Raw genomic sequence first — 23,711 nt, 5'->3', positions numbered from 1 at the left:
GGCAGAGGGCTATGTACCAGATGAAGGAAAAAGATAAAAACCCAGAAAAATGACTAAATGAAATGGAGATAGGCAATCCTCCAGAAAAAGAATTCAGAATAATGATAGTGAAGATGATCCAGGACCTTGGAAAACGAATGGAGGCAAAGATCGAGAAGATGCAGGAAATGTTTAACAAAGATCTAGAAGAATTGATGAAGAAACAAACAGAGATGAACAATACAATAACTGAAATGAAAAATACGCTAGAAGGAATCAATAGCAGAATAACTGAGGCAGAAAAATGGATAAGTGACCTGGGAAGACAGAATGGTGGAATTCACTATCATGGAACAGAATAAAGAAAAAAGAATGAAAAGAAATGAAGAGAGCCTAAGAGACCTCTGGGACAACATTAAACAAAACAACATTTGCATTACAGGGGTCCCAGAAGGAGAAGACAGAGAGAAAGGATCCAAGAAAATATTTGAAGAGATTATAGTCAAAAACTTCCCTAACATGGGAAAGGAAATAGTTACCCAAGTCCAGGAGGCACAGAGACTCCCATACAGGATAAACCCAAGGAGAATCATGCTGAGACACATAGTAATCAAACTGGCAAAAATTAAAGACAAAGAGAAATTATTGAAAGCAGCAAGGGAAAAATGACAAATAACATACAAGGGAACTCCCATAAGGTTAACAGCTGATTTCTCAACAGAAACTCTGCAAGTCAGAAGGGAGTGATGTGATATACTTAAAGTGATGAAAGGGAAGAACCTACAACCAGGATTACTCTACCCAGCAAGGATCTCATTCAGATTTGATGGAGAAATCAAAACTTTACAGAAAAGCAAAAACTAAGAGAATTCAGCACCACCAAACCATCTCTACAACAAATGCTAAAGGAACTTCCCTAAGTGGGAAACACAAGAGAAGAAAAAGACCAACAAAAACAAACCCAAAACTATTAAGCAAATGGTCATAAGAACATACATATCCATAATTACCTTAAACGTGAATTGATTAAATGCTCCAACAAAAAGACACAGGCTTGCTGAATGGATACAAAAACAAGACCCATCTATATGCTGTCTACAAGAGACCCAATTCAGACCTAGGGACACATACAGACTGAAAGTGAGAGGATGGAGAAAGATATTCCATGCAAATGGAAATCAAAAGAAAGCTGGTATAGCAATACTCATATCAGATAAAATAGACTTTAAAATAAAGAATGTTACAAGAGACAAGGAAGGACACTACATAATGATCAAGGGATCAATCCAAGAAGAAGATAAAACAATTATAAATATATATGCACCCAACATAGGAGCACCTCAATACATAAGGCAACTGCTAACAGCTATAAAAGAGGAAATCGACAGTAACACAATAATAGTGGGGGACTTTAAGACCTCACTTACAACTATGCAAAGATCATCCAAAAAGTATATTAATAAGGAAACAGAAGCTTTAAGTGACACAATAACCAGATAGATTTAATTGGCATTTATAGGACATTCCATCCAAAAGCAGCAGATTACACTTTCTTCTCAAATGCACACGGAACATTCTCCAGGATAGATCACATCGTGGGTCACACATCAAGCCTCAGCAAATTTAAGAAAATTGAAATCATATCAAGGATCTTTTCTGACCACAACGCTATGAGATTAGAAATTAATTACAGGGAAAAAACACAAACACATGGAGGTTAAACAATATATCACTAACTAACCAAGAGATCACTGAAGAAGTCAAAGAGGAAATCAAAAATACCTAGACAAAAATGACAATGAAAACATGATGATCGAAAACTTACGGGATGCAGCAAAAGCAGTCCTAAGAGGGAAGATTATAGCTATACAAGCCTACCTCAAGAAACAAGAAAAATCTCAAATAAACAACCTAACCTTACACCTAAAGGAACTAGAGAAAGAAAAGCAAACAAAACCCAAAGTTAGCAGAAGGAAAAAAATCATAACAATCAGAGGAGAAATAAAGGATATAGAAATAAAGAAAACAATATCAAAGATTAATAAAACTAAAACCTGGTTCTTTGAGAAGATAAACAAAATTGATAAACCATTAGCCAGACTCATCAAGAAAAAGATGGAGATGACTCAAATCAATAAGATTAGAAATGAAAAATGTGAAGTTACAACAGACATGGCAGAAATACAAAGCATCCTAAGAGACTACTACAAGAAACTCTATGCCAATAAAATGGGCAGGCTGGAAGAAATGGACAAATTCTTAGAAAGGTATAAGCTTCCAAGACTGAACCAGGAAGAAATAGAAAATATGAACAGACTAATCACAAGTAATGAAATTGAAACTGTGATTAAAAATATTCCAACAAACAAAGGTCCAAGACCATATGGCTTCACAGGTCAATTCTATCAAACATTTAGAGAAGAGCGAACACCCATCCTTCTCAAACTCTTCAAAAAACCAGAGGAAGGAACACTCCCAAACTCATTCTATGAGGCCACCATTACCCTGATACCAAAACCAGACAAAGATAATACAAAAAAAGAAAATTACAGACCAATATCACTGATGAATATAGATGCAGCAATCCTCAAGTAAATACTAGCAGAGTCCAACAACACATTGGAAGGACCATACACCATGATCAAGTGAGATTTATCCCAGGGATGCAAGGATTCTTCAATATATGCAAACCAATCAATATGATACACCATATTAACAAATTGAAGGAGAAAAACCATATGATCATCTCAGTAGATGCAGAAAAAGGTTTTGACAAAATTCAACACCCATTTATGATAAAAACTCTCCAGAATGTGAGCATAGAGGGAAGCTACTTCAACATAATAAAGGCCATATATGACAAACCCACAGCAAACTTCATTCTCAATGGTGAAAAACTGAAAGCATTTCCTCTAAGATCAGGAACAAGACAAGGATGTCCACTCTCACCACAATTATTCAACATAGTTTTGGAAGTCCTAGCAATGGCAATCAGAGAAGAAAAATAAATAGAAGGAATACAAATTGGAAAAGAAGATGTAAAACTGTCACTGTTTCCAGATGACATGATACAATACACAGAGAATCGTAAAGATGTCATGAGAAAACTACTAGAACTAATCAATGAATTTGGTAAAGCTGCAGGATACAAAATTAATGCACAGAAATCTCTTGCATTCCTATACACTAATGATGAAAAATCTGAAAAAGAAATTAAGGAAACACTCCCATTTACCATTGCATTTACCTAGCAGTAAAACTACCTAGGAAGACAAAAGAGCTGTATGCAGAAAACTATAAGACACTGTTGAAAGAAATTAAAGATGATAGGAGAGATACACCATGTTCTTGGATTAGAAGAATCAATATTGTGAAAATGACTATACTACCCAAAGCAATCTACAGATTCAATGCAATCCCTATTAAATTACCAATGGCAGTTTTTACAGTACTAGAACAAAAAATCTTAAAATTTGTATTGAGAAAAAAGGACCCCAAATAGCCAAAGCAGTCTTGAGGGGAAAAAACGGAGCTGGAGGAATCAGAGTCCCTGAATTCAGACTATACTACAAAGCTACAGTAATCAAGACAATATGGCACTGGCACAAAAACAGAAATATAGATAAATGGAACAGGATAGAAAGCCCAGAGATAAACTTGCACACCTATGTTCAACTAATCTATGACAAAGGAAGCAAGACTAAAAACTGGACAGCTACATGAAAAAGAATGAAATTAAAACACTCCCTAACACCATACACAAAAATAAACTCAAAATGGATTAGAGACCTAAATGTAAGACCAAGCATTATAAAACTCTTAGAGGAAAACATAGGAAGAACACTCTTTGACATAAATCACAGCAAGATCTTTTTTGATCCACCTCCTAGAGTAATGGAAATAAAAAAAAATAAACAAATGAGACCTAATGAAATGTAAAAGCTTTTGCATAGCAAAGGAAACCATAAACAAGAAGAAAATACAACCCTCAGATAGGAGAAGATATTTGCAAATGAATCATTGGACAAAGGATTAATCTCCAAAATATATAAACAGCTCATGCAACTCCATATTAAAGAAGCAAACAACCCAATCCAAAAATGGGCAGAAAACCTAAATAGACATTTCTCCAAAGAAGACATACAGAGGACCAAGAAGCACATGAAAAGCTGCTCAACATCACTAATTATTAGAGAAATGCAAATCAAAACTACAATGAGGTATCACCTCACACCAGTTCGGATGGGTATCATCAGAGAATCTATGAACAACAAATCCTGGAGAGGGTGTGGAGAAAAGGGATCCCTCTTGCACTGTTGGTGGGAATGTAAATTGATACAGCCACTATGGAGAACAGTATGGAGTTCCTTAAAGAACTAAAAGTAGAATTACCATATGACCGAGCAGTCCCACTACTGGGCATATACCCAGAGAAAACCATAATTCAAAAAGATACCATGTTCACTGCAGCACTATTTACAATAGTCAGGTCATGGAATTAACCTAAATGCCCATCAAGAGACGAATAGATAAAGATGATGTGGTACATGTATATAATGGAATATTACTCAGCTATAAAAAAAGAACAAAATTGGGTCATTTGTAGAGATGTGGATGCATCCAGAGACTGTAATGCAGAGTGAAGTAAGTCAGAAGGAGAAAAACAAATATCATATATTAATGCATATATGTGGAACCTAGTAGATGGTACAGATGAACTGGATTGCAGAGCAGAAATTGAGACACAGAAGTAGAGAAAAAACATATGGACACCAAGGGAGGAAAGCGGTGGGAGGTGGGGGTGGTGGTGTGATGAGTTTGGAGATTGGGATTGACATGTATACACTGATATGTATAAAATGGATGACTACTATGGAAAAAATATATAGATAGACACATACTTATTTGGGATTTAATTTACTCTTGTTTTTCTAGGTACTTAAGGCAGAAAGTGAAGTTAGGTCATTAATTTCTCTTCTAGTATAGCATTTAATTCTATAAATTTTCTTCTAATTACTGCTTATATTTCTGAGAAACCATCTCATAATCAATACAAAGAACATATACCCATTACCTCCCAATGACTAATAATGTTGAGCACTCTACTATGGGCTTATTTCCCATCTTCTTTGGTTATAGCCTGTTTAAATCATTTACCCATTAAAAATAATTGGTTTATTTTTTTTGTTGAGTTTTCAGAGTTCTGATATAGGATTTCTATATGTCTGTGATCCATTTGCATTAATTTTTATACATGGTGTGACATATGGGCCAAAATAATTTTTTGCATGTGGATAGCAAGTTATTACTTCACCATTTGTTGAAAACTATACATTCTATAGTTAATTGTTTTTGTACTTTTGTTGAAATGCAATTGAGCATAAAGGTGTGGCCTCTTCTTGAAACTCTTTCTGTTCCATGTATCTATTTGACTATCTTGATGGCAATATTACACTGTCTTGATTACTGTAGCCTTATAATATGTCTTGAGGGAAGTAGTCTTTCAACTTTCTTATGTTTCAAAGTTGTTTTGGCTATTCTTTGTTCTTTGTATTTTCATATGAATATTAAAGTGTTTGTCAATATCTAGAAAAAAATCTTGCTGGGATTTTGATTGAGATTGCCTTTAATTTATAGATCATTGTGGAGAGAATTGACATCTATATGACACTGATTCTATGGATCTATGAGTATTGTACATACATTAATTTATTTAGGACTTTTAAAATTTCTGTTATTGTTTTGTAGTTTTTAGTATACTAGTCTTTCACTTTTTTGTCAGATTTATCTTATTTCATGTATTTGATGTTTTTGGAGGACGGAACTTAGAAATGAAAATATGCTCAACATGGTGGAGTGGAAGGATGTGCGATTACTCCCTCCCATGAGAGCACTGGAATCACAACTAACAGCTGAATGATCACTGACAGGAAGACACTGGAACTCACCAAAAAAGATACCCCACATCCAAAGACAAAGGAGAAGCTGCAGTGAGATGGTAGGAGGGGCTCAATCATAATAAAATCAAATCCCATAACCGCTGGGTGGGTGATTCACAAATTAGAGAATAATTATACCACAGAAGTCCACCAACTGGAGTGAAGGTTCTGAGCCTCATGTCAGGCTTCCCAGCCTGGGAGTGTGGTAATGGGAGGGGGAATTCCCAGAGAATCAGACTTTGATGGCTAGTGGGAATTGACTGCAGGACTTCAACAGGACTGGGGGTAACAGAGACTCCACTCTTGGAAGGCACACACAAATTAGTGGGTGCATCAGAACCGGGTGAAAGAGCAGTGACCCCATAGGAGACTGAACCAGACTTATTTGTTAGTGTTGGAGGGTCTCCTGTAGAGTCAGGGGGTGGCAGTGGCTCACTGCAGGGACAAGGGCACTGGCAACAGAAGTTCTGGGAAATACTTGGCATGAGCCCTCCTGGAGTCCACCATTAGCCCCACCAAAGAGCCTGTAGCCTCCAGTGCTGGATCACCTCAGGCCAAACAACCAACAAAGAGGGAGCTCAACCCAACCATTAGGAGAAGCAGATTAAACTTTTACTGAACTCTGCCCACCAGAGTAACACCCAGATCTACCCACCACCAGTCCTTCCCATTGGGAAGCTTGCACAAGCCTCTTAGATAGACTCATCCACCAGAGGGCAGACAGCAGAAGCAAGAAGAACTACAAGAGTGCAGCCTGTGGAACAAAAATCACATACACAGAAAGACAGACAAAATGAAAAGGCAGAGGACTATGTACCAGATGAAGGAACATGATAAAACTACAGAAAAACAACAAAATAAAGTGGAGATAGGCAAAATTCCAGAAAAAGAATTCAGAATAATGGTAGTGAACATGACCCAGGACCTTGGAAAAAGAATGGAGGCAATTATCAAGAAGATGCAAGAAATGTTTAATAAAGACCTAGAAGAATTAAAGAACAAACAAACAGAGGTGAATGATACAATAACTGAAATGAAAAAGAATAAGTGACCTGGAAGACAGAACGGTGGAATTCACTATCACAGCACAGAATAGAGAAAAAAGAATGAAGAGAAATGAAGGCAGCTTAAAAGACCTCTGCAACAACATGAAATACACCAACATTTTCATTATAGGGGTCCCAGAAGGAGAAGAGAGAAAGAACCTGAGAAAATATTTGAAGAGATTATAGTCAAAAACTTCCCTAACATGGGAAAGGAAATAGTCACCCAAGTCCAGGAGGGGCAGAGAGTCCCAAGCACAATAAACCCAAGGAGAGACATGCCAAGACACATAATAATCAAACTGACAAAAATTAAAGACAAAGAAAAATTATTAAATGTAACAAGGGAAAAATGAGAAATAACATACAAGGGAACTCCCATAAGGTTAACAGCTGATCTTTTGGCAGAAACTCTACACACCAGAAGGGAGTGGCATGATATATTTAAAGTGATGAAAGGGAAGAACCTACAACCTAGATTACTCTACCTGGCAAGAATTTATTCAGATTTGGTGGAGAAATCAGAACCTTTACAGACAAGCAAAAGCTAATGAAATTCAGCACCACAAAACCAACTCTACAACAAATGCTAAAGCAAATTTTCTAAGTGGGAAACACAAGTGGAGAAAAAGACCTACAAAAACAAACACAAAACAATTAAGAAAATGGTAATAGGAACATACATATTGATAATTACCTTAAATGTAAGTGGATTAAATGCTCCAACCAAAAGACATAGACTGGCTGAACGGATACAAAAAGAAGAACTGTATACATGCTGTCTACAAGAGACCCACTGCAGACCTAGGAACACATACAGACTGAAAGAGAGGGGATGGAAAAAGTTATTCCATGCAAATGGAAATCAAAAGAGAGCTGGAGTAGCAATTCTCATATCAGACAAAATAGACTTTAAAATAAAGACTATTACAAGAAACAAAGAAGGACACTACATAATGATCAAGGGATCAATCCAAGAAGAAGATAAAACATTATAAATATATATGTACACAACATGAAAGCACCTCAATACATAAGGTAAAAGCTAACAGCTATAAAAGGGGAAATGGACAGGAAAACAATAATAGTGGGGAAATTTAACACCTTACTTACACCAATGGACAAATCATCCAGACAGAAAATTAATAAGGAAACACAAGCTTTAAATGATATAGTAGACCAGATAGATTAATTGATATCTATAGGACATTCCATTCAAAAACAGCATATTACACTTTCTTCTCAACTGCACACAGAACATTCTCCAGGACAGATTATATCTTGGGTCACAAATCAAGCCTCAGTAAACTTAAGAAAATTGAAATCATATCAAGCATCTTTTCTGACCACAATGCTATGAGATTAGAAACCAATTACAGGGAAAAAAATCATAAAAAACACAAACACATGGAGGCTAAATAATACATTACTAAATAACCAAGAAATCACCAAAGAAATCAAAGAGGAAATTAAAAAATACTTAGGGACAAATTACAATGAAAACACGATGATCCAAAACCTATGGGATGCAGCAAAAGCAGTTCTAAGAGGGAAGTTTAAAGCAATACAAGCCTACGTCAAGAAACAAGAAAAATCTCAAATAAACAACCTAACCTTACACTTAAAGGAACTAGAGAAAGAAGAACAGACAAAACCCAAAGTTAGCAGAAGGAAATAAATCATAAGGATCAGAGCAGAAATAAATGAAATAGAAACAAAGAAAACAATAGCAAAGATCAATAAAACTAAAAGCTGGCTCTTTGAGAAGATAAACAAAATTGATAAACCATTAGCCAGACTCATCAAGAAATAGAGGGAGAGGACTCAAATCAATAAAATTAGAAATGAAAAAGGAGAAGTTACAATGGACACTGCAGAAATACAAAGAACCATAAGAGACTACTACAAGCAACTATATGCCAATAAAATGGACAATCTAGAAGAAATGGACAAATTCTTAGAAAGGTATAACCTTCCAAGATGGAACCAGGAAGAAATAGAAAACATGAACAGACCAATCACAAGTAATGATATTGAAACTGTGATTAAAAATCTTCCAACAGGGTTTCACTGGTGGCACAGTGGTTGAGAGTCTGCCTGCCAGTGCAGGGGACATGGGTTTGTGCCCCGGTGCGGGAATATCCCACATGCTGTGGAGTGGCTAGGCCTGTGAGCCATGGTCACTGAGCCTGGGCATCTGGAGCCTGTACTCTGCAATGGGAGAGGCCACAACAGTGAGAGGCCCTCATACCACAAAAAAAAAAAAAAAAAAAAATCTTCCAACAAACAAAAGTCCAGGACCAGATGGCTTCACAGGAAAATTCTATCAAACATTTAGAGAAGAGCTAACATCCATCCTTCTCAAACTCTTCCAAAAAACTGCAGAAAAAGGAATACTCCCAAACTCATTCTACAAAGCCACCATAACCATGATACCAAAACCAAAGATACTACAAAAAAAGAAAATTACAGACCAGTATCACTGATGAATATAGATGCACAAATCCTAAAAAAAATAGTACAACAGAATCCAACAACACATTAAAACGATCATATACCATGATCAAATGGGATTTATCCCAAGGATGCAAGATTCTTCGATATATGCAAAACAAGCAATATGATACACCATATTAATAAACTGAAGAATAAAAAGCATATGATCATCTCAATGGATGCAGAAAAAGCTCCTGCAAAAATTCAACATCTATTTATGATAAAAACTCTCAAGAAAGTGGGCATAGAGGAACCTACCTCAACATAACAAAGGCCATATACGACAAACCCACAGCAAACATCATTGATGAAAAAATGAAAGCATTTCCTCTAAGATCAGCAACAAGACAAGGAGGTCCACTATCGCCACTAGTATTCAACATACTTTTGGAAGTCTTAGCCACAGCAATCAGAGAAGAAAAAGAAATAAAAACAATCTAAATCAGAAAAGAAGACGTGAAGCTGTCATTGTTTGCAGATGACATGATACTATACATAGAGAATCCTAAAGACACTACCAGAAAACTACTAGTGCTAATCAATGAATTTGGTAAAGTAGCAGGATACAAAATTAATGCACAGAAATCTCTTGCATTCCTGTACACTAACAATGAAAGATCAGAAAGAGAAATTAAGGAAATAATCCCATTCACCATTGCAACAAAAATAATAAAATACCTAAGAATAAACCTACCTAAGGAGGTAAAAGACCTGTACTCATAAAACTATAAGGCACTGCTGAAATAAATCAAAGATGACACAAACAGATGGAGAGATATATGATGGCCTTGGATTGGAAGAATCAATATTGTAAAAGTGACTATACTACACAAAGCAATCTACAGATTCAATGCAATGTGTATCAAATTGCCAATGGCATTTTTTACAGAACTAGAACAAAAAATCTTAAAATTTGTATGGAGACACAAAAGACCCCAAATAGCAAAAGCAATCTTGAGGGAAAAAACTGGAACTGGATGAATCAGACACTCTGACTTCAAACATTACTACAAAGCTACAGTAATCAAGACAATATGGTACTGGAACAAAAACAGAAATATAGACTGATCGAACCGGATAGAAAGCCCAGAGATAAACCCAGGAACCTATGGTCAACTAATCTATGACAAAGGAGGCAAGGATATACAATGGAGAAAAGAAAATCTCTTCAATAAGTGGTGCTGGGAAAACTGTACAGCTACATAGAAAAGAATGAAATTAAAACACTCCCTAACACCATACACAAAAATAAACTCAAAATGGCTTAAAGACCTAAAGGTAACACCGGACACTATAAGACTCTTAGAGGAAAACATAGGAAGAACACTCTTTGACGTAAATCACAGCAAGATCTTTTTTGACCCACCTCCTAGAGTATGGAAATTAAAAAAATAAATAAACAGATGGGACCTAATGAAACTTAAAAGCTTTTGCACAGCAAAGGAAACTGTAAACATGACGAAAAGACAACCCTCAGAATGGGAGAAAATATTTGCAAACTTATCAATGGATGAAGGATTAATCTCCAAAATATATGAAAAGCTCATGCAGCTCAATATTAAAAACACGAACAACCCAATCCAAAAATGGGCAGAAGATCTAAATAGACATTTCTCCAAAGAAGGTATACAGAAAGCCAAGAATCACATGAAAATCTGCTCAACATCACTAATTATTAGAGAAATGCAATCAAAACTACAATGAAGTATTACCTCACACCAGTCAGAATGGCCATCAACAGAAAATCTACAAACAACAAATGCTGGAAAGATTGTGGAGGAAAAGGAAACCTCTTTCACTGTTGGTGGGAGTGTAAATTGATACAACCATTATGGAGAACAGGATGGAGTTTCCTTAAAAAACTAAAAATAGAACTACCATATGACCCAGCAATGCCACTACTGGGCATATACCCAGAGAAAACCATAATTCAAAAATATGTATGCACCCCAACTTTCATTGCAGCACTCTTTACAGTAGCCAGGTTCTAGAAGCAACATAAATGCCCATCAACAGACGAATGTTTACAGAAGATATGGTACATATATACAATGAAATGTTACTCAGCCATAAAATGGAACAAAGTTGGGTCATTTGTAGAGACATGGATGGACCTAGAGAGTGTCATACAGAGTGAAGTAAGTCACAAAGAGAAAAGCAACTATCATATATTAACGCAAATATGTGGAATCTGGAAAAATGGTACAAATGAACTGGTTTGCAAGGCAGAAATAGAGACACAGACGTAGAGAACAAACATATGGACACCAAGGGGGGAAAGCGGATGAGTGTGGTGGTGGTGGTGGAGGGAAGAATTGGGAGATTGGGATTGACATATATACACTAATATGTATAAAAAAGTTGACTAATAAGAACCTGCTGTATTAAAAAAATAAAATAAAATTCAAAAAATAAATTAATTATATAAATAAATATATAAAGTTTAAAAAAAGGAAATGAAAATATGGGTGTTTTTTGTGCTCTTTGCTACTAGGATGATTATCTTTTAAAAATATTTAATATAAAATGTGTCAAATATATTTTATATTTATATATGTTAAATATATATTTATACATATATATAATGTATATTATTTATTTTATATTTCTATTTACCCATATAATTACCTTTTCTCATTTTCTTCACTCCTTTGTGAAGATTTAGGTTTTTTATCTAGCAGTTTTTGTGTGTGTATGTGAATGTATCTATTGCAGTTTTGGGGTTTGCTGTTCCCATGAGGTTTTAATATAGAAGTCTATATATGTACAAAATTGTTTTAATTTGCTGGTCTCTTTCCTGCCTAGAGAAGTTCCTTTAGAATTTGTTGTAGAGCTGATTTGGTGGTGCTGAATTCTCTTAGCCTTTGCTTGTCTGTAAAGTTTTGATTTCTCCATTAAATCTGAATGAGAGCCTTGCTGGGTAGAGTATTCTTGGTTGTAAATTTTTCCCTTTCATCACCCGAAATATATTGTGCCACTCCCTTCTGGTCTGAAGATTTTCTGCTGGAAAATCACCTGAGAACCTTATGGGGTTCCCTTGTATGCTATTTGTTGCTTTTCCCTTGCTGTTTTTAATAATTTTTTGTCTTTAATTTTTGTCAGTTTGATTAATATGTGTCTCAACCTGTTCCTCCTTGGGCCCTGTATGGGATTCTCTGCACTTCCTGGACTGGAGTGAGTGTTTCTTTTCTCACGTTAGGGAAGTTTTTGGCTACAATACCTTCAAATATTTTCTCAGGCCCTTTCTCTTTCTCTTTTCCTTTTGGGATCCCTATAATGCAAATGTTGGTGCATTTAATATTATTCCAGAGGTCTCTGATACTGTCTTCATTTCTTTTCATTCTTTTTTCTTTTTTATTCTGTTCTGTGGTGGTGATTTCCACTACTCTGTCTTCCAGCTCACTTATTCATTCTTCTGCCTCAGTTATTCGGCTATTGGTTCCTTCTAGTGTATTTTTCATTTCAGTTATTGTATTGTTTATCTCTGTTTGTTCTTTAAATCTTCTAGTTCCTTGTTAAACATTTCTTCTATCTTCTAGATCTGTGCCTCTATTCTTTTTCTGAGATTTTGGATCATCTTTACTATCATTACTCTGAATTCTTTTTCAGGTAGATTGCGTATCTCCTCTTCATTTAGTTGTTCTTGTGGGTTTTTATCTTGTCCCTTCATTTGCAACATATTTCTCTGTTGTCTCATTTTGTCTAACTTTCTGTGTTTGTGGTCTCCTTTCCACAGGCTGCAGGATCTTAATTCCTCTTGCTTTTGGTATCTGCCCCCTAATGGGTGAGTTTGGTCCAGGGGCTTGTGCAGGCTTCATGGTAGGAGGGACTGGTTCCTGCCCTCTGGTTGGTGGAGCTGGTTCTTGTCGCTCTGATGGGCAGGGCCGTGTCAAGGGAAGTGTGTTTTGAGGTGGCTGTGAACTCAGTATGACTTTAGGCAGACTGTCTTCTGACTGTGTTCCTATCTTGGTAGTTAGTATTATTTTTATTCCTCTTGAAATGTTTCCTTTTAATTTCAATTACCTCTGTAAAGACCCTATCTTCACATACAGTCACACTGGGGGGTTACTACTTCAACATGAATTTTAGGGGATCAGAATTTAGTTTATAACAAACTTACTTGTATATTATACCATCATTACTTTCTTTTAAGACAAGGTATTCTTGGCTCATCTTGTACATTTTCTAAACAAGACCTGGAATCAACCATTTCTATAAGTGCTTCCTTGTTCTTCTTTATTAGGGTTCTGTGTGTGTGTGTGTGTGTGTGTGTGTGTGTGTGTGTGTAGTTTTGTGAATTTTGATAAAAGTATATATTTATAGAACTAACATCCCAATCAAGATAGAACATTTTCACTATCCCAGGAAGTTCTCTTCTGCCCCTTTCCAGTTGACTGTACATCCCTGCCCACCAAGAAGCAACAACTATATTGATTTCTACCACTATAAATTAATTTTGCTTGTGTTTGCTCTTCATATAATTGGAAGCACATATTATACACCTTTTTGTGTACATGCTGGCTCAAGTTACTTCATCTTTGGCCAGTGGAACCCTCTTCAAGGTGGCTTCTGTCTTTTTGATATGTCCCTTTGAAGATTCCTTGCTCTCTGGTATATAAGATGTTCCATTTCATGCCCTAGAAATGGAATTAGCAATTTTTCCAAAAAAACCTTAGTTTCTTTTAGTATGAAATGAAATTTCAAGATGACAGTATTGGTGCCAGGGATGCTTATTTTTACTGTGTTGTCAGTGTTTCTAGACTTGTTTCATTGACTGCTGCATTACAAACTATCCCCAAATCTAATAGCTTAAAGCAACAATAATTGTTTATTTTCTCACAATTCTGCAATTTGGCTTGGTGTGGGCTATGAATGTCTGTTCCACACTGTGTCAGTTGGGACATTTCCACCAGGGCTGGAAGATCACTCACATGGATGGCAAGTTGGTGCTGTCAACTGGCAGCTCAACTGGAGCTGTCAGCCAAGGTCTTAGTTTTCTTCCTTCATGGCTTCTCCAATGTTAGGTAGAGCTGCTCACAGAATGGTAGCTGGGTTCTAACAGGGAGTAACCTAAAAGCTAGCATTTCAAGAGATAAACCTCAGTATGCAAGCACTTATCAAGCATCTGCTTGCATGTCATTTGCTCATGTCTCATTGACTGGTCATAGTGCCTAGCCCAGAGTTAGTGTGGGTGGTAACTACACAAAGGCAGGGAGGTGTGGTGTTTTTTTTTTGTTTGTTTGTTTTTGCAGTGGGGGATACAGCAGTAACAGTACATCCATAGCCCTTTTCAGTGAACAGAGTTTGTGCTCCTTCCAGTTTATTTCTAATGATTTTTCTTGTATTTCTACCTCTTCCTTGAATTCTATCACATTATTTCTGAGTTTTCCAATTCTACTATGCTCTTCTTTCATGGCCTTTATCATCTTCTTGATGTCTTTTAATTAATTTAAAAAATAGATTACAGTTTGATCTCTTTTATGGTCACTTTCTGGCATGCTTTTCCTGTTTTTAAGAATGTTATTCAGTTTCTTACTCTCTTTGATTCTTATAATAACTTAATATTAAATTTAACCTTGGTATTTTTCTTTTGCCCATTTTTATTAGTTTTTGTTTTACATGAAATTCCTTTTCCTCTTTTAGAGGGGAAGAAACACTTTTAGAAAGAGTCTAGGTTCACAGAGCTTTTTTTTTCCTATTGTTTGTATAGTTTTGAAGCATTTGGAATGTAGAGAAACTACATCAATGATACATTGCTGGAGGGAAAATAAAATGACACAGCCATTCTGGGAAACACTTTGGCAGTTCTTTTTAACCAAATAAACATGCAACTATAATACAATCCAGTTTTTGAATTCCAGGGCATTGATCCCAGAGAAATAAAGACTTATATTCACACAAAAACCTGTACATTAATGTTTATAGCAGCATCTTGATTTGTAAAAGCTAAAAACAGCCCAGATATCCTTTCACAGGTAAATGGTTAAACAAATTGAAGTACATTCATGCCATGGAACATTATGTAGTGATAAAAATAAGGAACTATTTGCACACAAAACAACCTGGATGAATCTACAAGGAATTATACTGAGTGAAGAAAGTCAATCACAAAAAGTTGTTGCTCACATTGTGTGATTCCATTTATATAATGAGTACATTTATATGATGACCTTAAAATGGTAAAATCACAGAGATGGAGAATAGATCAATGGTTGCAAAGAAGGTATAGTGGTAAATAGGGGGAGGTAGGAGAATGTCGTTATAAAGAAGTAACATGAAAGATCCTTGTGGTGTTGGGATTGTTCAATATCATTGACTGCAGTGGTGGATACACCAAACTACACTTGTGATAAAATTGTGTATAACTAACATTGGTGAAGCCACTATGGAAAACAGTAAGTTGTGCCCTTAAAAAACTAAAGATAGAGCTATGATATGATCCAGGAATCCCTTTCCTGGGTATATATCTGGAAAAAATAAAAACTCTAATTCAAAAAGATACATGCACTCCAGTGTTCACAGCAGCACTATTTACAATAGCCAAGACATGGAAACAACCCAAGTGCCCATCAACAGATGATTGGCTTAAGGGGATATGATATATTTATACATATATATAAAATAGAATATTACTCAGCCATAAAAAATGAAATATTGCTATTTGCAGTAACATGAATGAACCTAGAGAATATTATACTTAGTGAAGTAAGACAGAAAGACAAGTATTATATGATATTGCTGATATGTGGATCAAAAAATAATACAAGTGAATCTATATACAAAACAGAATCAGAGTCACAGACATACAAAACAAACTTATGGTTACCAAAGGGGAAAGGGAGGGGGGAAGGGATAAATTAGGAATATGGGATTAAGAGATACAAACTATTATACACAAAATAGATAAGCAACAAGGATCTTCTCTATAACACAGGGAACTATATTCAACATCTTGTAATAAACTATAATGGAAAGGAATCTGAAATATATATATATATATATATATATATATGACTGAATTACTTTGCTGTATACCTGAAACTAACACAATATTGTAAATCAATTATAATTCAATAAAAAATTATATATAACTAAATATGCACACACACACAAATGGTATAAGTAAAAATGGAAAATTAGATCAGTGGATTGTATCTATGTCAGCTTCTTGGTTCTGATATTATATTTTTGCATTATGTTACCATTGGGGAAAACTAGGTAAAGTGCACCCAGGATTCCTCTGTATTATTTCTTATAACTACATGTGCATCTACAATTATTTCAATAAAATCACACAAAATTTGGCTGCTTATTTCTAAGATTTTCTGGCTCTGATCTTCTCCCCCACTTTTATTTAGATGTTTCTTCCCCTTGTTTCTATTGTTCAGATCTCTTTTGCTTCCACACTCAACAGTTTTCCCTCATGGTGAGTTCCTATTTTGGAAGATAGCCCTAGTGATCTGCTTCAAAAATTCATAGGGCTAAACTGCTCCAGCCCTGCAGACTTTACCATGAACTCCTTATCCTCACTTCTATTGAAGAGGGCAATGCCTCTGCCTGGCTCAGTTGCTCTTCTCAAACTCACCAGCTGCACTTGCCTTGAATATTATTAGTTATTGTAGTGTCCTCTTATTACAAGTACCCTGAGTTTCCCCATTGCTTTCTCTCTCCTTTTTTTTTTTTTTGCACACAGATGCTTACTTAGAATTCTGCTTATAATGAAATTCACAAGATAGAAAAGAAGCAGGATATGGTTATTCACTCCAGGTCAGAAAGGAGAAGTAAAATCCCTTTTAAAGATAAAAAAAGAAATAGAGACTTCCCTGGTGGTCCAGTGGCTAAGACTCTGCACTCTCAATGCAGGGGGCCCAGGTTCGATTCCCTGTCAGGGAACTAGATCTCACATGTCGAAACTAAGTGTTCGCATGCCGCAACTAAGGATCCCTCATGTTGCAACTTAAAAAAAGATCCTGCATGCCACAACTAAGACCCAGCACAGGCAAATAATGAATGAATGAATGAATGAATCAAGGCCCTCTGGCTTGGGCCTTGATCTGGAGTGGTGGAGAGAGGAACAAGAATTTCAGAATGATGTCCAGATGGGTTGAGACAGAAGTCAAAAACAAAGGAAACTGTGCCTCAATTCCTGTTAAGAATTCTGGGAGATGACTTTGTAGGTTGTCCCTGTACTAACATAGGATGGCTTAATAGAATAGTGTTAAGGAGGAAAACTTTTTCTCTACCCTCTTAGGTTTAGTAGCAGGGGTTCTGCCACTTCATTAAAAGATGGATTAACAGGAGAAATGAAACACAATTTCCATTAATATTTGCATGCATGGGAGCTTACAGAAAAGAAGTAAAATTCAAAGAAGCAGTTAGACTGTGGGCTTTATATACCCTTTTAACAAAGGAAAGATGGTTTGGACATTAAGAGATGATAAACTGTGGGAAAGCGACTAGGAAATATAGAAAGGAACTAATGGAAGATAAAGTTATTTTACTAAAGTCTGTTTATGAAAACTCTTCTTGGTATCAAGAGTCTATCTTTGATGAGTCACTCTTATCTCCTGGTCTGGGAGAGGAGGTGATTTTTCTCAAAGGGAAAGTTATTCTGTACTTTTAGGCAAATAAGGGGAGGGTAAACAACTCTTGCACCTATTATCTTCAGCTCAAAATAACCCTTATGCCAAAGTGGCATATTTTAGGGTGGCATATTCTTACCTCCAATAAATATAGTATGGTGGTCTCTTGATAAGAAAAAAGGCCAGAGCTAGAACTTGTACATCTCCTGTAGTTACACTGTTGTATGAAAGGTATTAAAAATTCTTTAGGTCTCAGGTGGGAACATGGAAGATAACTAAGAGTTAAAAGGCTGTGTATCTAACTTGGGGTCTCCAATGTGAGGTGACCCTTAGCAGAAACTTAGGGAGGGCAGCCTAGACCAGGAAGACACAGCTGAGACCCAGAGGATGAGCAGCAACTAGGAGAGTTAAGGTAAGGCTAAGCCCCCAAAAGAGAATACCCATGACTGACAGTAGGAGGGATCATTGTTGTCAAACCCAAGTTCATGTGCATGATGCATAGTGAGGCCAAACAAACTGAAACATTGGAGTTCGGAGCATAGAAAGATTTATTGCAATACCCAAGCAAGGAGTATAGGAGGTTCATGCTCAAAATACCCAAACTCCCTGATGGTATTGGGAGAAGAGTTTTTAAAGGCAAAATTTTGGGTGAGGGCTGCAGTGTGTGTGACTTTCTTCTGATTGGTTGGTGGTGAGGTAAGAGGGCAGTGTTCCAGGAATCTTGTGTTCAGCCTGAAGTTACCATCCTCCACCTGGGTGGAGGCCTTAGATCCTGTAGAAGTGATCTTGGGTGGCCTCAGCCTGCAGTAGCTTGAAGCAGGATTTCGGTTCCTTGTCAGAAATTGAAGTTAGACCACGGCAGTAAGAGCATTGAATCCTAGCCACCAGACTAGTGGCCAGTGACAAGGCCCCTGGCCCATTAGCTTTGTAGAAATGAATTCCCACAGAGAAACAGAAAGCAGTGAAACAAGTAAAGTGTTTATCAGGATGAAAAAGAGTACTTGTGAATAGGCACACATAGGCAGGCTCAGAGAGAGAATTTCATGTTCATGGTAGCTTAAATCACTTATATGGGACATTTATTCTGAGTTTCCTTTGGCCAATCATCTTGATTTGCCTGGTTCTGAGTCTGTATTTGGTATATCTTAGGGTCCTCCCATGTGTGTGCACATCTCTTAGCCAAGATGGATTCCAGTGAAGAGGCCAATGGGTAGGTTGACATCACTCCCTTTTTCACCTCCAAGGAGAAGGAACCTCTCTGCACATGTAGAGTTGGGAAGGTCTCCTTGACCTCGAGAATGAGATATATGTGGTCTCTATCTTTTATCTGGGCAGGGCTCAGCCTCTCCTATTATCCTCCTGCTATTATCTTCATCTTGGAGTATCTGTCCACAGGGGACGAATTCCAACTGCTCAGATGGGAGCCCATCTATCTCCTGCCTCAGAAGAACTCAAAGATATATATCAGATTGTTACGTATATCCATTGAGGAGGAACTGGGACTCTGCTTTATCACTACACTATTGTTTCTGGACGGCTTTTCCTTTGTTTCTGCATTCCCTTACTTCCCTAATTAGTAACTGTTTGAATCTGCCCTTTGGAACTCAGAGAAGGCTTACAAACAAGAAATGGGAGAAAGGAAATGTTTTTCTACCTGTGAGGACCCCACAGGGTCCTGCTTGGATCCATCATGACTTACACCACCTTGGACAATTCTTCAGTAGTAAATCCAGTAAGAACAGAGGGAAATGCCCAGAAGCCAGCTGATACATGTAAGGTGTTGGGAGGAAAACTCTTCCTCTTCCAAGTTAAGTCTGGTAGTTGGAGGAAACTGCAAATTAAGTGACAATAAATTAACAGAAGAAAAGATGGACTTTATGCATACAGGTAGCAGCAGGAGTACTCAGTAATGAGTACGTCACTCAATAGCCACAGATAAGAGGTTTATAGACCAAACTTAACAAAAAGGGAGAAATGGGAAAGTGGGGAAGGTTCTACTGAGCTTTTGATGTTTAATGAAAATGGGCAGTCTGTCTCCATGGTAGCTGACTTTTCAGGAAACCACCTTGGATGGGGTTAATGGCAGCTGTATTTTCTGAATGCTTTGCTTTAGTCAGATAAAGGACAATCAAATAAGATTTTTTTCTGTGTTATCTTTAGCTTAAATGTTTTCACTTTATAATAATCTTTATACCAACTGTAGGGGTCTGAGTGCGTCTCCACAAAGGTCAGCAGCAGCCATCAGGGAAAGCCAGCACACAAGCCAGGCACACACACACACCCCAATTCCATGAGTGTGAACACTCACACTGGGAAGGGGTGCAAAGCTTTAAAGGTTAAAACTACCCTGAGAAGGAATTAGGACTTTTAACGGACTGGATTACCATTAACCGGCAAATTAACTTTTGTTTTTCTTTAGCTATTGGTAAAAATGGGAGCTTCAGAACAAGCAAGCAACCATGGAGAATAAAGGGATTTATACTTTTTTCCTGCAAGGTAAGTGAAATCTTGCAGGTAGCTTCTACCCTCACCTACATCACAGATGTAGTAAACTAACATTGTGTTAGTTTATACTGTACAACAAAGTGAATCAGCTATACGTATTACTTTAACTCTTATATTGGTTATCTCTCCTGAAAACTGATCAAGTCACTTATTATAGACTCAGCATGAAAAATAGTGTTAAAAACAGTAAATTTCCAACTTGGGGAAGGCTGGGGAATGTTACTTTCAGGCAAATTCCTTCTTGTAATTCCCCATTGTGATTTGCATGTGACTACAGCCGGCTGTAAAGCAACATGTGGATTTGGCATTAGGGAGTTCCCTGTAGAATTATCTGGCTAATTTTGTTTTTTCACACACGCAAAAAAGGCAAAGAGACAGACAAGACCCCACCAAAATCAATAATTGATATCAGCTTAAGTATGTCCTATATGCTCTACAAGGGCAATGAAATCAAGCAAGACCCTGTGGGGCTCTTCAGGGTACAAATCCTTTCCCTCATTTCTTGTTTGTAGAAAATAGGTTTCATTCAGTTTCCTTGACCTTCCCTGAGTTCCAAAGAGCAGCTTCAAACAGTTTCTAATCAGGGAAGGGAGGGAAATGCAGAAACAAATGAGAAGCAGTCAAGAAACAATAGTGCAGTGATGGGTCAGGGTCCTGGATCCTCCTTAAAGAATATATATAACAATATATTTCTGAGCTTTTCTGTAGAAACTAAGGCTTCCACCCAGGTGAAGGATGGTAACTTCAGGCTAAGTACAAGAGTCCTGGAACACTGCCCTGTTACTTCACCACCAACCAATCAGAAGAAAACCTGCACACAGTGGAAGATAGCAAAGACTCTCAACCCCTCCCCAAATGATTAACTATGATTAATCCCTCTTTTCTCCCTTTAAAAATTTTCATGATTGAGCAAAACCGTCAGAGTTGGTTGTTGGATACTGAGTGCCTTCTCCCCAGGTTGCCAGCCTCCTGAATAAAGCAACCTTTCCTTTCCAACCAGCACTTGTCAAGTATCAGTGTTCGAGTGGCAAGCAGCTGAATCTGAGTTCAATAACAGCAGTCCTCTAACTTTACTGCATATCAGAATCAACGGGGGAGATTTGACAAATATAAATGCTCAGCCACACCCCATATAAACTACATCAAAATCTCTAAGCTGAGAACCAGGCATCTGTATTTTTAAAAATTCCCCCAGGTGATTGCCATGTGCAGCCAATTCTGAGAACTACTGTACTATGAGGGACCTCTAGGAATGAAGATACTGAATCAAAAACATGAACTCCTGATGGAATTAAGGGATGGAATTAAGGGGTGGAATGGCCTTCTTCCCCAGTTCAGAGGGAAAGCACAAATGAGAGGTACAGGACCTTCAGCACAGATTACAATCTAATTTTATTACTAGACATAGGTACTTATGAGTTGTAGACAAGCACCCCCTCTTCCTCCAGGTGTAATTAGGAAGGTCAAAGATCTTTAGCTCCCTAGGCTGTTCCTAGGCTGTCATTCAGACAATCAATTGTTACACAATCCAAGTGTGAAGGGATTATAGCCACAGGATGCTAACAGTTTTTGTTTCACTGAATGCAAAGATAGGAAATGCTCTTTGCCCTCTGGAAGGAGTTGATAAATTGATAAAGGACTTGAGATAAAGGGCTCTTGCAGAGAACTGAACAAACACCACAGGTGCTCACTTGAGAAGTGACAGTCAAGGTTAAATGAGGTTAGAGAAGAGACAGGAGAAGTCACTGGGGGCTTTATGGGAAAAGGCCTGAGCTGAGTTGGCATACCTTGGGAAGCAAGGGGGTTTCCTGACCTGGGACTATTATTGATGGCTTGGCTTTCTGATGAGTGGTGGTTATAACCCAGATTATTTCAGCCAACATTTAGTGAACACCTCATATGTGCCAGGAATTGTTCAGGGGCCAGAGGACACAAAGTAAATAAAGCATACACCTCCTCTTTACCTTCAAGGATCTTAGAATATGACTTCTCCCAATATCACTCTAAATCTTTGGTCTGAATTACTCAAATTATATTTACTCATATTATAGTCAAGTAACTACTCAAATTATCATCATTTTAAGCTAAAAATTAAGTAAAATTTTAAAAAGAGGGTGAATCCTTCCTGACTCTTCTTATATTTTAAACTCATACAGATTTAGGCAAGTTTGTTTAAATAAAGTTTATTTAAACTTTGAATTCAAAGTACTAATTTATAGACTCTTTATGCCATTGCAAATCTTCCTTGGACAAATCATTTTGAGAGCTCATGTCCTTGATCAAGTCTTTGCCTTGCTGACACCTCTATTTTAGATAAGCAAGAGTCCTGTTTTCAGAAAATCCTCAGAGACATAGATTAGTGAATAAATAAGAATGCTTTTAATTGACATATCAGGTTCATTTTTGGAAATTTGACCTGAAGAAGTTATAAGTATGGTACTTAGAAATACTTATCTTAGAGGACTACATAAATGGTTCAAACAACTTCCCTGAGATGCTAGTTAAAATCTGAAAAATCTTTTCTTTATATATTTAGATAAGGTACTTTAGCACATGCCACACCTCTCTGTTGGAAGTGAAAAAATCTCAAAACTAGGAAAGTTTAAATTAATTATCTTTTATAGTCCTTTCAATACATGGCTTACATCATACCTGGCATTTTTAAAGAAGCAAAATCTAATATGCCAAGAACTACATATGTTATTGACATTTAATAAATATCAAAGAGGATAAGATCATTTTTCACTAAAGAATGATTTAGATTACAACATTTTATAGAATTGCTCTCTTCCCAAAAGGAACTTATAAAAGTCCAAGATCTTTAGGAGAGCTTATCCTTAAAAGTCTTTAAAAAACAAGAAATTCAAATTTTAGTTTATACAGTTTTTATACTTAAAAACAATGATAAAATACTTCATAGAAAAATGGTCCAAAAAATTAGTATGTTTTGAGCATTGACTATCTACAAAGTACTTTCTTAGGTTAGGCAGAGGGAGAAAGTGAGGCAGGTATGACTGAAATAGAGTTTCTAACTTTAAGAAGCTTGCAGTCCACTAGAAGAGATGAGACATAAAGAAATTATCCTTAACGCAAAGTAATTGTGATGTGTCAAAAGACAGGCAAAAACACACAGATATGACATTTCAGACATAGGTAATGGGAATGCA

Source organism: Orcinus orca, chromosome 6 (genome assembly GCF_937001465.1).
Source record: "Orcinus orca chromosome 6, mOrcOrc1.1, whole genome shotgun sequence".
In the NCBI taxonomy this organism is placed as follows: Eukaryota; Metazoa; Chordata; class Mammalia; order Artiodactyla; family Delphinidae; genus Orcinus; species Orcinus orca.
This window is presented reverse-complemented; position numbering follows the sequence as displayed.